This window comes from Mesoplodon bidens (genome assembly GCF_964165515.1).
Source record: "Mesoplodon bidens genome assembly, chromosome: 6".
Lineage (NCBI taxonomy): Eukaryota > Metazoa > Chordata > Mammalia > Artiodactyla > Ziphiidae > Mesoplodon > Mesoplodon bidens.
In genome coordinates, this window is record NC_138162.1 from 50,290,024 (window position 1) to 50,303,791 (window position 13,768).

A 13,768-nucleotide genomic window follows, 5' to 3' on the forward strand; every position below is an offset into this window, starting at 1 on the left:
GATCATAGCTTACTCAGGGCACAGGGACCAGGAATGACTGAGCAGGGGGAGGTTTTCAGCCTGTAACAGACATTCTTACCCAAATCCCTGTAGTTTCTGAAGAGGCATAAAGCATGGTCTGAACCTAATTTGGGTTTCAGCTTTCTGGTTGGACCACCTGTGCCTCATGAGGACACAGACATCAGATATCAAGAAGAGAGAATAAAGAGCCCATGCGATGGACATCCAGACAGAATTCTGAGGTAGACAAGAGAAAAGGCAAATCCCTGTCAGTTTTGTTCATTGGACTTGAAATGGTAGGGTGTCTAATGAAATGTAAGTTTCCTAGGAAGCTAAGTTTTGAGAGATCTGGGAGATTCCAGGTTAGCTCTGAAAACAGCGGGATCTGTATGGCATTGTCTTTCCATTAGGTGGGCCCCAATTAGTTGCCTCAGAGAAAAGAACAGGACAGCTCATCTGAAAGTTATAACCTTTTGAAGTAGTCCTCTGAGTAAAGTTTAGTCTTTGTGAAACAGGTTACTGTTCAAGTGATGTGCTGCATTTATGACAGCCTCCTTACGATGCCCCAAAGTACATGGCCCTCGGTGTGTATTCCATCAAATGGGGCCTTTGGGGTTACCTTGGTGCCTCATTTCCCTCAAGAGAAAGCTTTAACAATCTAGAACTTAAGAAGCATCTTGAAATGTATGTTAAGGAAAAAACCAGACTGAGTTTGTGTTATTAATCTACATCCAGTCTTAAAACTAATATTAAATCATTCACATATGAGAATATAAGCTGGTGATGGAAGAATGACCACATGCTTCTGCATCTTCACCCTCCATTCTGATCATCTTGTAGGCTGACCCCCTCTTTCCACTTTGAATGCGACTCTGGCTCAGTCAGTGTGTGAGGAACAGGATTGTCAGTGAGCCTGCTAGGCTAAAGCCTTTAAGCTTAGCCAAAGTGTATTGTCAGCTACCGGTTAGTTCAGGTGCTCTGAGAGGGGTGCTAATAAGGCCAAGGCTTTGGTTTGGGTCCATCTATGCCATTTTCCTTACTTTTTTTTTTGTTTTTTTGTTTGTTTTGTGGTATGCGGGCCTCTCACTGTTGCGGCCTCTCCCGTTGCGGAGCACAGGCTCCGGACGCGCAGGCTCAGTGGCCATGGCTCGCGGGCCCAACCGCTCCACGGCATGTGGGATCCTCCCCGACCGGGGCACGAACCTGTGTCCCCTGCATCGGCAGGCAGACTCTCAACCACTGCACCACCAAGGAAGCCCCTTCCTTACTTTTTACTTTTGCCTTTTTAAAACTTTTTTATTTTAAAATAATCTTAAACGTACAGAAAAGTTACAAGAATAGTGCAAAGAGTTTCTCTGTTCTCTTTACCCAGAATCAACAATTGTTAACGTTTTCCACATTTGCTTTACGATTCTCTATGTATCACATATATTCCAGAACTATTTGAGAGTAGGTTGCATATGCCATGCCCCTCCACCCTTTAATTACTTCAGTGTGTATTTCCTAAAAATAAGAATATTCACTTATATAAATGCAGTGTATTTATTAAGGGTGATACTTTTATCTACTTTTACCTAATCTATAGTCCATATCAAATTTGTCAATTGACTTAACCATACTGCTTAGAGTACCATATCCAATCTAGGATCAGATATTGCATTTATTGTATTAGAACTTTGACTAACAGGCGAGACTACAGAGGAGATAATTTTCAGATAATGTTTGGAAAGGGGCCATGGGAAAGTCAGATGAATTGAGTACCTTTGTATCCTCAGAAGAGCAGTCACTGTGAGATGGTCTATCAGCCAGGATTCTCCAGAGAAACAATGCCAATAGGATATATTATCCCTTAGGATGATAGAAAAATAGACAGATGATAGATAGATAGATAGACAGATAGATAGATAGATCATGGTAACAATTCAAATATTGTTATGAGCACAATGAAAATGTCATGAGCTTTCTTAGAAACTTGCGATGTTACCATTCCTCATGGAATTTAAGCATGATTGACAAAAGAATAAGATAGAATTTATTTTTGCCTAGAAGATTTCAAAATCCCTTTATATAATTGTATACATATTGGTATGTGTGTGTGTATATATATGCATGTGTATATATGTGTACATATATATATACACATATACAAATAAACAAGATAGATGGAAGGATGGAGGTGGGGGAAGGCAAGTTCCAAACCAGTAAGGCAGGCCAGCAGGCTGGACACTTTGCCAGGACTCTGTTGTAGTCTTGAGCCTAAAATCTGTAGAATAGGCTGGTAGTCTTGTCACTCAGCAGGAGCTGATGCTGTAGTCTTGAAACAGAACTTCTTCCCTAGGAAACTTCAGTTTTTGTTCTGATGTCCTTCCAGTTGCTTGGATGAGACCCACACACATTTTTTAAGGTAATCTACTTAAAGACAACTGACTGTAGATGCTAGCCACACCTGCAAAGTACTTTCATAGCAACAACTAGATTAGTGTTTAATTAGATAACTGGTTTAGCCAAGTTAACACAGAAAACTATCAGGGGTAGAGATCCTCACCCACATTTTACATGTGAGGAGTCTAAGACTTAGCACTACTGTATTTATGGAGGACACACAGTATGCATGAGTGAGCCAGAATATAGACACAGTGCATCCCACTCCAAAACCTATGCTACTTCCATGGTACTTCTCTTGCCCAAATTCAGCATAGGGTGATTTGGGAAGTGGTAAATTTCTAGTCACTGATGATATGCAGATATAATCTAAATGACCAGCTAGCAAAAATGTTCCAGAAATGATTCAAACCGTAAATAAAAGCCTGTACTAGATGGGTTTTAAAATTTCATTGACCTTTATGAATCTATAATAAGTATTTGAAAATGTATTTTGGGTTTTATTCCCTCTTATTGGAGCATAACATTTTTATGCACATATACCTTCACATTTAATTAGTACCTCTAATCAGAACAGACAGGTAAATTATACCCTTTTTCTTACCCCTAGAGCCTACATTATTTCTAGTTTTCAAAACAGCATTTCAAACTGTGCTACTATTTGGCAGATCTGTTAGGAGGTCTTAGAGAAAAATATGAGACTTTAGAGAAAAGCTGTGTAGTTGGAAAGCAATTGTAAAGGACTTTTATGTAAATATAACTTTATATATTGAAATAAGCCATTTGTTTCCTTATACTCTTTTTTTAATACATCTTTATTGGAGTATAATTGCTTCACAATGCTGTGTTAGTTTCTGTTGTACTACAAAGTGAATCAGCCATATGCATACATATATCCCCTCCCTCTTGAGCCTCCCTCCCACCCTCCAAGCATAATTTCATGGCTCAGTTTTTTTTTTTTTTTTTTACTTCTCAGTAAAATTGGAATCAAATCCCATGGTTTTTCTTGACAGTTATCCTCAACATTAGAAAAAGTTTCATCCTTTGTAGGGCATTTTAAGTAATAAATAATAATCATAAAAGTAGTATTCACTAAGCATTGTTAGGTGTCAAATACTTTGCTAGGTGATTTATAAGCATCGTCTAGTTATTCCTCTTAAAAACTCAAAGAAGTAAGTACTATTACTGTATCCATTTTAAGAAAAAAGAACGGGCACAGGAAGATGAAATAGTCCTAAAAGTAAGATTCTACCCAGATGATGTGCAGGTGGATATTTTGTTTTCTAATTTTTGCTTGGTATCTTCACATAAATGGATTTGTTTTATATATAATTCAAACTGTCCTTTAAAAATCTGAGTGTTCATATTTCAGCAGATGATGGAGCAAAGTAATTAAGTGCCTTGTCCATGATCACTAGCAAGATGGTTGCTAAATTAGAGAATTAATTTATGACCTTTTAACATCAAGTCCAAAGTTTGTCCATTAAACTACAACATCTTCTCATAATAAAACCCACTGTTATGACAGCTTAACATATCAAATTTCCCATTGCTTAGCAAATATTAATTGTCTATATTGCAGTCTATAATCACCATCACTAGGCAATGGCCTGGTTCTTTGCTTCAGTAACATGGTGTCATCCAATTTTAAGGCAGGTTATTTTTTCTGTAGGGGTGTTTTTCACCTGGTAAGAAATGGAAGGCAATTCTTTAGTCTGACTGAAGAATTTGAAATCTAAAGGAGTCTTATTGGGAAAATGGAAAGGATTGTCCAGATTTTTTTCCAGATTTGGCTATAGTGAGATTTTGTGAACAGAAATCTCCTATATAGTAGAGGAAAGTCCTGTTGCATTCAAATCCAAGGATAGAGGTAATGATTCAAATGTTATTGTAAATACAATGGAAATGCCACGATCTTTCTTATTGACTTGTGATATCACTGTTCTTGGTAGGATTTAAGCATAGCTAGAAAAAAAGTAAAATGGAATTTATCTTTCTTTGCCTGGAAGACTTTAAAAGTCCCTTCCAGTTTAGATTCATTTTAATTGTTAATTTTTGTTTTTAAGTAATATAGGAGATTCCCCTTATTACATTTACCATTGTGAACAAGTATAATTCACATTTTCTAAATTACTATGTTATATGAGGATCGAACTGTATGAAATTGTTACTGTTTTTAGAGAAGAATCTACTCCCATATAGTTGCAGAGTTATACCTAATGGAGCATTAAGTAGAGTGCCACTGATAAAGCAGTCTGTTCTATGGTATCTTGTTGCATATTTACATGTATGATACTCAGACTGCGTGCATTAAATCCTTAAACAGACCTAGGATTCCTGATGGTGACATAGGATTTTTGATGGTGCCACAAGGGGTGTTCCTAAATTCTGTCCAGGCAACATTCAGTGTGGAATTCATTTTCATACCTCTGAAGTCCCAGTTGGTTTATAAAACCCCAGCCATCGACTGCATTGCAGAGAAAGCAGAATGCAAGACTAAGAGAGAAAGCTGACCTAAGATAAGGCATCAGTTACTTTCAGAGCATTCATTAGAGGAGAGAAACTCAAGAAATAAATCTGTCTGTGCCAGGGCTTGTGAGTATAGAGCCAGCTAGAGAGAAAGGACCCTCTGGTGCAGATTTGTTTGAATATATGTTTCTACCACCAGGATCTAAACCTCTGTGCCTCTCTCAGGTCCACATCCTGGTATGAGAGCACATAACTACTTATGATAGCAAAGCATCGTGGCCTTCAAATAGTCTGTCTCACAAGACTGAATGTCCCTGTTCAGCTGTGATAAGACTCTGTTCTTAAAGTGGATCTGAGTGTCTTAGTCTAAGAAATGTCTGAAGTTAGTATTAAAAGTTCTAATTCAGTCACCGTTCTGACACAGATCAGGATAGGGTTTGGAGCAACATGGAATAGAGAAAAGCTTTAGCAGATGATACAGAGAAGTTTCAAGAACTGAGTTCGTTCCCTTAGGCAGTTCAGCCTAAGTGTTTCACCAATTTCCAAGTGGGAACAATTTTTTTTAAAGTTACCATCTGGCCCACTCTGAATAGTATATTTAGTCTTTGTATGTATGATTATACATACATTCACTCTTTAGGACAATTAACATACTCATTATTTGTTGGGGTCCTCATCATCTGCTCTGAGTTTATGGAGTCTGAAGTTTTTGCAGGTCTGGTCCATCCCACATTTAGTATTAACTGTGAGTGCCCACTGCTCATTCTTGCTCTTATAGGTGTCTGAGGCATCTTAAAAATGGGGTGCCCACAGGGGACAATATTGCTGACATACTGCTAAACTCTGTGGCAGAGAGTCATCATTTTTGCTAGGTTGGTCAATTTGTGAGATGTTACTTACTGGTGCAGACTTGGGGGGGGGTCAACTGTCCAAGGCTTTAGAATCAGGAAAGGAAGAGTCTTGCTCTAATCACGGCTGGTGGTTAATACATATTGACCAAGCTACTGTTTGGTTTCTGGAGCTTCAGATAATACCTCTTTCAATGTTCTTTTTGAGTTTCACTCATTAGTCTTTCCCTTCTTAAATAATTCCTCTGGGATCTTCAGGACCAGGTTATATCCTCTCCTACCCCACCTACTGCAACTGGTTTCCTTTTAATCTGAGGAAAAGCCTTTTCTCTTTGTTTCCTTCAGTGAATCAGTCTCTCTCTCCCTTCTCCTCTCCCCTCCTCTCCTCTCCTCTCCCTCTCTCGCTCTCCCTCTCTCCTTCTTTTCTCCTCTTCTCTCTCCCTCCATCCCTTCCTTCTCTCTCACAAACCTTCTTCTGTTTCCCCAGTAGACCTTATATGGCCTACCAATCCAGATTCCAAAGTATTAGCAAGCAAAACTATCATTCCTTCTCTTGTAGGGCTGGGAGAAATTAATCCCCAAACCTTTCCAGAAAAATATTTCTTCTTCCAGTACCTTCCTTCCAATACCACATAGAAAAAGAAGAAAAAGAAAATAATTAGGCTTTGAATTATGAATCTGAATGTATATGTATACCCTACCACAATCATATATTTTGGTTTAAATTAATCTCAGCTAACTCTCATTTTATTCTGATTGTCACATATTTAGGAACCTTTTGTGGGTATTATAAAAGAGAAATTGTGTGTATTCTCACTAACAGATTCTATCAAGATTCTGGTACCAAGATTAGGGGGATCAGGAAAGCATCACTTCTCACAGAATAGCACCTGAACAAAGCCTTTTCTCATCAGGGCATGCTGTGCTTCGCACATGCATAAAGACATTCTAGAAAGGGTAAGCATTTTAAATAATAATAAAAAAAACATACATATATACCCAAAAGACAAATAAAGGTGATCTGGGACCAATCCTCCTGTGGTTTTCTTGCCTTAAAACTTAAATTTCTGGGCTTCCCTGGTGGCGCAGTGGTTGAGAGTCCGCCTGCCGATGCAGGGGACGTGGGTTCGTGCCCCGTTCCGGGAAGATCCCACATGCCACGGGGCAGCTGGGCCCGTGAGCCATGGCCACTGAGCCTGCGCATCTGGAGCCTGTGCTCTGCAACGGGAGAGGCCACAATGGTGAGAGGCCCGCATACCGCAAAGAAAAAGAAAAAAACAAAAACAAAAAAAACTTAAATTTCACTGCCCATTTAAAGTTAAAGCCATGCATGCCTAGGCTTCCAGGCTTCAGAAGAAAAAAGTAATTCCTCTTGGATATGAGTTATACACGTGGTCTAAGCTTTAGTATGGTTGGCAAGTCAGTGAATGTACAGATGAGAAGGGGAAAAGGAAATACCCCAGTGTCTGTCAAAGATGTTCATGGTGCAGTTCACAGCTTCCATGGGGCTGTGGCATTCAGATTTATTCCTAAACCTCCCTGAAAAAGCTCTCTGGTGAGATAGTTGTTAGTCTCAACAGACTGGGAAGAAATCCCTAGAAGGTATTTTTAATGAAGCATACATAAGAAGACTGAGTTGAACAGAATATTAAAGAAGAGCTGCATAGTTCTAATGGTCTTGGGGTGCATGTGTTTTCAGTGATTTTTAGGCCCACACAGTTTTCTATAATGGTCTTTCAATATATTTATATGAAAAGAAGGTGTCTAATTCAACTTTAGATATCTTGTATTTATCCGAGTAGCTCTACATTTCTTCCTCAGTTCTCACTCTTGGAAAAAATAAGGGAAGGGTCATAGAGGTGTTTCTCTCCTAGGATGGAAGTGAAGTGTTTTTATCTTATAACCCTTAGTTGGAATTATATTTCTCAGGAAGCATTTTTACTCCAGTGAACATAGCAGCCTTATTAAGGGTTTTTATAGCCTTTGTATTTGCAAAGTGCTTTAAAATGAGCTTGATTAGATGCATACTCCATCATCTAAGGGAAAAATCAATACAAGACATCATTTCCCCTTGACAGGTAACATAGATGCATCATCATAAGGTTGTATTTATTAGGAAGGAGGTTAAGTTGCCTATTCAAGTTGGTCTTCCAAGTCAATGGAAGACAAGGAAATAAAACTTGTTATTCTGTAGCTTCTAGTGTACTGCCTTGGTTGCTTAGCTATGTGTCTGTTTTTACACATTAATCAACACCACCATAATTATCAGGAATGACAATTGCACATCAATAATTCCTTCTCCAATGTAATTACATAAAAGGATTAATGTTACATGGGCTCTAGAATATAGATAAGGAAAGGTCACTAAATGATGTATTAGAACCACCATGATAATAGACCAACAAATTAAACCCAACAGGAGAGATCAACATTTGTTGGCTAAACCTAATAGACTCTTGTAGTTTATTGATGTTGCTCTTCCACTGGGCAGAAATATCTCTAGGATAAGATAGAAAGACAATAAGCATGTGAATCAGAAACAGTTGCTGAAACACATGTGGAGATCAAGGTAGCTCAAAGTAAAGCTGTAAGTAGAAATTTCAATAGATCCATCATTGCCAAAATGTTATCTTACCTTTGAAATTATTTTCTATTACTGAATTGTAAAAAAACCAAGAATTTTTGCCCCTAATTCTTGAATCAGAGACTTCTGGTAGTCATAATTTTAGTGAGTCTCTGGGAGGTCATTTTCACTAACAACATCTTTTAAATCACAGAGTCCTTTCTTCTTTAATGACCACTCTCCTGCAGACTAGAATGGTCTTCTCTGTTGATGAATTCTTTCAAAAGACTAGTGGGCATATAAATGTATAAACATGACAGATAGACAAAATGATAGATTTAAAAAGGCTCCTTAAAGATTTTGTTTTATATTAAATGTGCATCGAGTCTAATAAGTCTAAGACAGGCTCTTTGCTATTTTGATGTTTAAGATCAAAATAAATCCTACATCGAGACTTCCAATCCAAGGAACTATATAAAAATAGTGACAAAGATATTTTCATAAAACTATTGATTGCAGAATTTATTTCAGAGCAAATAAAATAAAAACAACCTAAAGGTCCAACATGGAAATTGGTTACATAAAAGACACTACCTCTGTATGATGGAATCATATGCAGCCACTAGCAATTATGTTTGTGAATAATTTTAATGACCCAGGAAGATGCTCCTCCTAATAAAGTAGAAAAAAAAGGTAGAACAAAAATTTTACACAGTAGGGTATTTTATGCCTTTCCCTTTTTTATATAAGTATCTAAACATTCTGGAAAGACATATACCAAAATAACAAAACTTTTAAAAGGCTTTATTTAAAATGTTTATTTTATTTTTATATTTTTCTGTACACTTCAAATTTTCTACAATAAGAATATATTGTTGCCTTAGTTAACCTAAAACAATTAAGATTTTTACTTTGTTAGTATCATTTTAATGAATTGTTTTAGTTTCTCAAGTGTATCAAACTTGTTCTTTGGTGCTTGCTGTTCCTTCTGTCTGGAATGTTCTTTTCCTATTCTTGTGGCTGGCTGCTTTATATCATTTTATGCCTATGCTCAAACATCATTTTCTCAGTGAAACTTTCCAAAAGTACCCTCTGGGATGTACTGCCCCCCGTCATCACTCCATCATTCTTATCCCATTATCTAGCTTCATTTTCTTCATGATGCTACCTGAAATTATATTGTTAACCTATTATTTAATCTATTTATTTGTTTAGTTTCAGTCTATTACATTAGTAAAGAAATCTATAAATGCAGCAGAAAACTTGTCTCTCTTGTTTAATTTTAAGTTCCCATGTCCTAGAACCCTACCTTGCATAAAGAAGGCACCAGATTCGTATCTGTTAAATAAAAAGAAGTTCTCTTAAAAATTAAATCAAAACTTCAGGTATATTGAGAAGACAGGAACTCACATGAACCTACTATGTTTTAGCAATTGGTAGGATGAAATGCATTTTACTCTTGAGGGAGGATAAGAGCACTAAGTAACTTAAGATAGTAAAATGAAGCACGGGGTAAAGATAGCTTTTAAAATGAATGCCAACAAGTCCTATTCACATGCTGGAGTTGGGTCACAAATCTGTCTCTAAATCTGTGGTCCATATCTTTTTGTATTGGATTATGAACTTTGAAGATCCAATAAGACATCTGAAACATTCTGTCAGAAAAACACTCATGTACATCTGGTCATGTCCATGAAGTTTTTCTCACAGTTTCTATAGATTCACAGTCCACTCAAAGGGTGTGTGGGTTACAAAATAAAAGCTTCTGTTCTGGCCTATCTGGGAAACATAAATGATAAAGTTTGAGATCCATTGAGTTAAAAATCTTCCCCAAGAATTTGACATTATATCTAAGAAAAGAGTAATTAGCCTCTCACAGAGAGAGCATATTGCATATAAGATCACATTTAGTTATCATAATCTCAAGATAATAATATGGAGTTGCAAAGTAAAAGAATTTCCAAATTGGAGAGAAAGCATAGAATTTCATGTAAAGCTAAGTCAGAGATGAGTATTTGTCTCACTGAAACAGGTCAATAAACATTTCATAGGAGAGATGGTGGCTGAGTTATATGTTGAAGAATTATCATAAAGTAATAGCTAGTGTTTATCAAGTGCATTCAAGTACTAGCTAAGTGCTTTACAATACATCATATTTTCAAAATCCTCACAATAATCCTAATTTATTTAAAAACATGAGAATTAGAGAGGTTGAGTAACTTGCCCAGGATAGTCAGCTAATTAGTGGTAGACCAGGGTTTCAACCCTCAGAAATCTGGCTCAGTCTTTCTTTGCCATTGTAGAGTGCTACTCTCCAGGAGGGTAAGGTCCGAATCACTAAAGAAGAGGGGGAAGGACATTCCCAATGAGGGGATACTGTAACACCTGTACAGATGTTACTTTAAATCTAGAAATAGCTAAGTAATCTTGAGTGCCTCCCAAACAAGACCAAAAAAATCCATTAATTTCCCTGGGCTATACATAAATCTATTTTCACGTAAAATTGAGAAGAAGAAGTATCATTTTCCAAGACAAGTAATGGAGAGACAGTAGTAAATGATGAACTGTAGTACATTTAGGTTCTACATGTATTATACTTGGTGTTCCTATTGGTTGTTTGTAAAATGGTTGTTTGAGTGACAGCCTTCAGGGAACTTTACCTTCTAGCCAAAAATAAAATTGTCTTTCAGTAAAAGGACAGATTTCCTAGAACCTTTATAAATAAGTTAAAAGATGGATATGATGAAAGTGATCCCTCTCATGGGATTTAAAGTGCTGCTAAAAGCCATCAATTGCACAAACTATAAGATTTATCTTCATTGAGTGTCATGATGATATATTCTTTGCAGTAGATGTGAAATAAATACATATGTGTCTATCTTTCATCTAGGCAGATAAATCAAGTGCCCTGAAAGTAGTCTCTTTATTCTGAAAAACTGGATATAGTGTATTAAGAAAGAGTTGAGAGAATAGTTAGGGGAAAGCTTTCTGCACATTTTAGTTTTTTTTAAATCCCATTTTATTGTCATATTCCAATAATACAGTGGAAACCATACCTAACTATGGGTTGGCCAAAAAGTTCTGTAATCTGACAGAAAAACCCAAATGAACTTTTTGGCCAACCCAATATAAATGTTCCTTAATATATTCTGACAAATTTTAGAAAAAATAGTAGTATTATTAATATTAATGTTAATAATAGCTAAAATTTACTAAGCAACTATTATGTACTAGGTAGCATGCTAAACACTTTAATATATAATTATATATATAATTTAATTTATACAACTATGCTCTTAGTTTGGCCTTTTATGATCCTTATTTAACTAATGGGGAGAATGAGACCTGAGACCAGGACGGGGTGTTAGATTCCCCAGGCCACATTGTTAAAGTGATGAAAATGGCATTTGGGCCTCATGTTGGACTGCTTCCAAACCCTGGGATTTTAACTCCTACCATCTTAATCAATTCTGTTATTTGGATTTGAGAAAAGGTTTTCTTCATTTAACATTTATTTAATTTCCAGGAGGAACTACTAAAACATGGTTACAAAAATATAATGCAAGTAAGAGTAATGGTTTAGCTTACTGCTGAGAATACCTAGGAATATATTTACCTCTTGACTGAGTGAAGGAAATAAGAATGTTTCCTTACTCACCTACTACGACAGATTATCATAAATTCTAAAGTAATTGGTATGCACCAGTCTTTGTTTTTAATTTCCATAAAGCCAAGGGTTATGCCTTCCATTTCTTTTGTGACGTCTCATTGTGTTTAGTACAGTGCCCTGCAGAGTTAAGTGATCAAAAAATGTTTGTTGACAGAATTTCTCACTGGGCACCTGTCAATATCCTACAGTGTACTTTTAAGATTTAATGAAACTGTACTCTTGTAAAAAGAAATGTGCATCTGTTCTAATATCCCATGAAAATCAATATATGTAAAATAATGACTTGTAAATATCTATTTATTTTTTTCTGCTTTACTTTTCCCACCTGTTTATAGAGGAAAATAATAACTGTATTTTTTTAGCAAGTTGAAACATGAGGAAGTTAGGTTTGATAGTTGCTCTGAAAATGCCTACTTGTTACCTTTTATTTCAATACATACCTTATAGAACTTTTATTTTTAAATGCTAGCTTCTTTTGTTTCATTATTTTGAATATGGGAAATGTAGGGCTGTTTATTTAAGTTACTCTAAATTAATGCCCAATCTATGTCTTGACCTGACCATGTTCATGGTGAACTCCATATAGACATAATGAAATACCAGGGAGCCCTCATCTTGCACTATTACTACTCCCTATGTAACTCTGTTATTAGCCTCCTCACTGGTATAAAGTAGGAGTTGGAGATTATTTCTAAGGTTTTTAATAGAGTAATATTTTCTGATACTATTATATTGTGTAATATATATACTATAGTATTTATATTATAATATAGTATATATCTGAGAATACATATATACCATATATATTACTATGTATAATAAATATAGTACATATGTATTTTCACTGACTGCTCTCATTTGACTGAGTTTTACCTTGAAATATGACTCATGATTCAAGGTCAGAATAATGTTGGCCTAGAGTGAAAATATGATCTACTGAATTCTCTCAACCATAGTTCCCATTTTAAAATAATTTGCATATTCATTTGTGAATTTGAGCATTACACTTAGGGTGCAATTTAGTATATTCTAAGGACATTTTAAAAGTGGTATGCTACTTTCAGAGTAAGCTGTTTACAATGTGGTTTGTTTTAAAGTTTGTTGACTATGGTTTCTTAACCTCCATTCCATCTATATAGTTACCTCTGTATAAACCATTCTGAATATTCTTTAGGAACATAAAAAATAAAATCTACTTAAAAAAATCTCATTATAAATATTTGTGCTTGTTCTCAAAATTATCTATTTCCAGAACATACAAAGTTACATGATCTCGGAGAGATCTAAAATTTTAGAGTGGAAAGGAACTTGTGAGTCATCTAACTGCAGATTTTTCAGAAAATGGAGAAACTGAGACTCAAGGAGGTTAAGTGAATTGTCCAAGGTCATATAGCTATTTAGTGACAGAATTTATATATGAATCAAGATCTCCTCTCGCTCTAATATTCCTTTCTTCTCTTCTGCTCTTCCTTCTGCTCTAAAAGTACTTTCCCAATGAGAACAACTCCAGAGATACAGTCTCACCCATAATCTCTATGCATATTCTGCAGCTCCGTTGTTTGGTATAGGCACTTTTAGGATTGCTACGCCTTCTTGAAGAACTGACCCTTTTATCATTATATATTGTCCTCTGTCTCTGATTTGTTTTTAAATTCTGAAGTTTATTTTACCTGTTATTAATATATATTAGTGTTATATGTTATATTACTTTATATTATATATTAGATATAAATAGATAATATATTAATTTATATATTGTAAGGGAGGAAAAACTTTCCTCTACCCTTCTAGGTTCTTTTGGCTGGTCTATTAATTAAATTGTCATAAGACAGAATA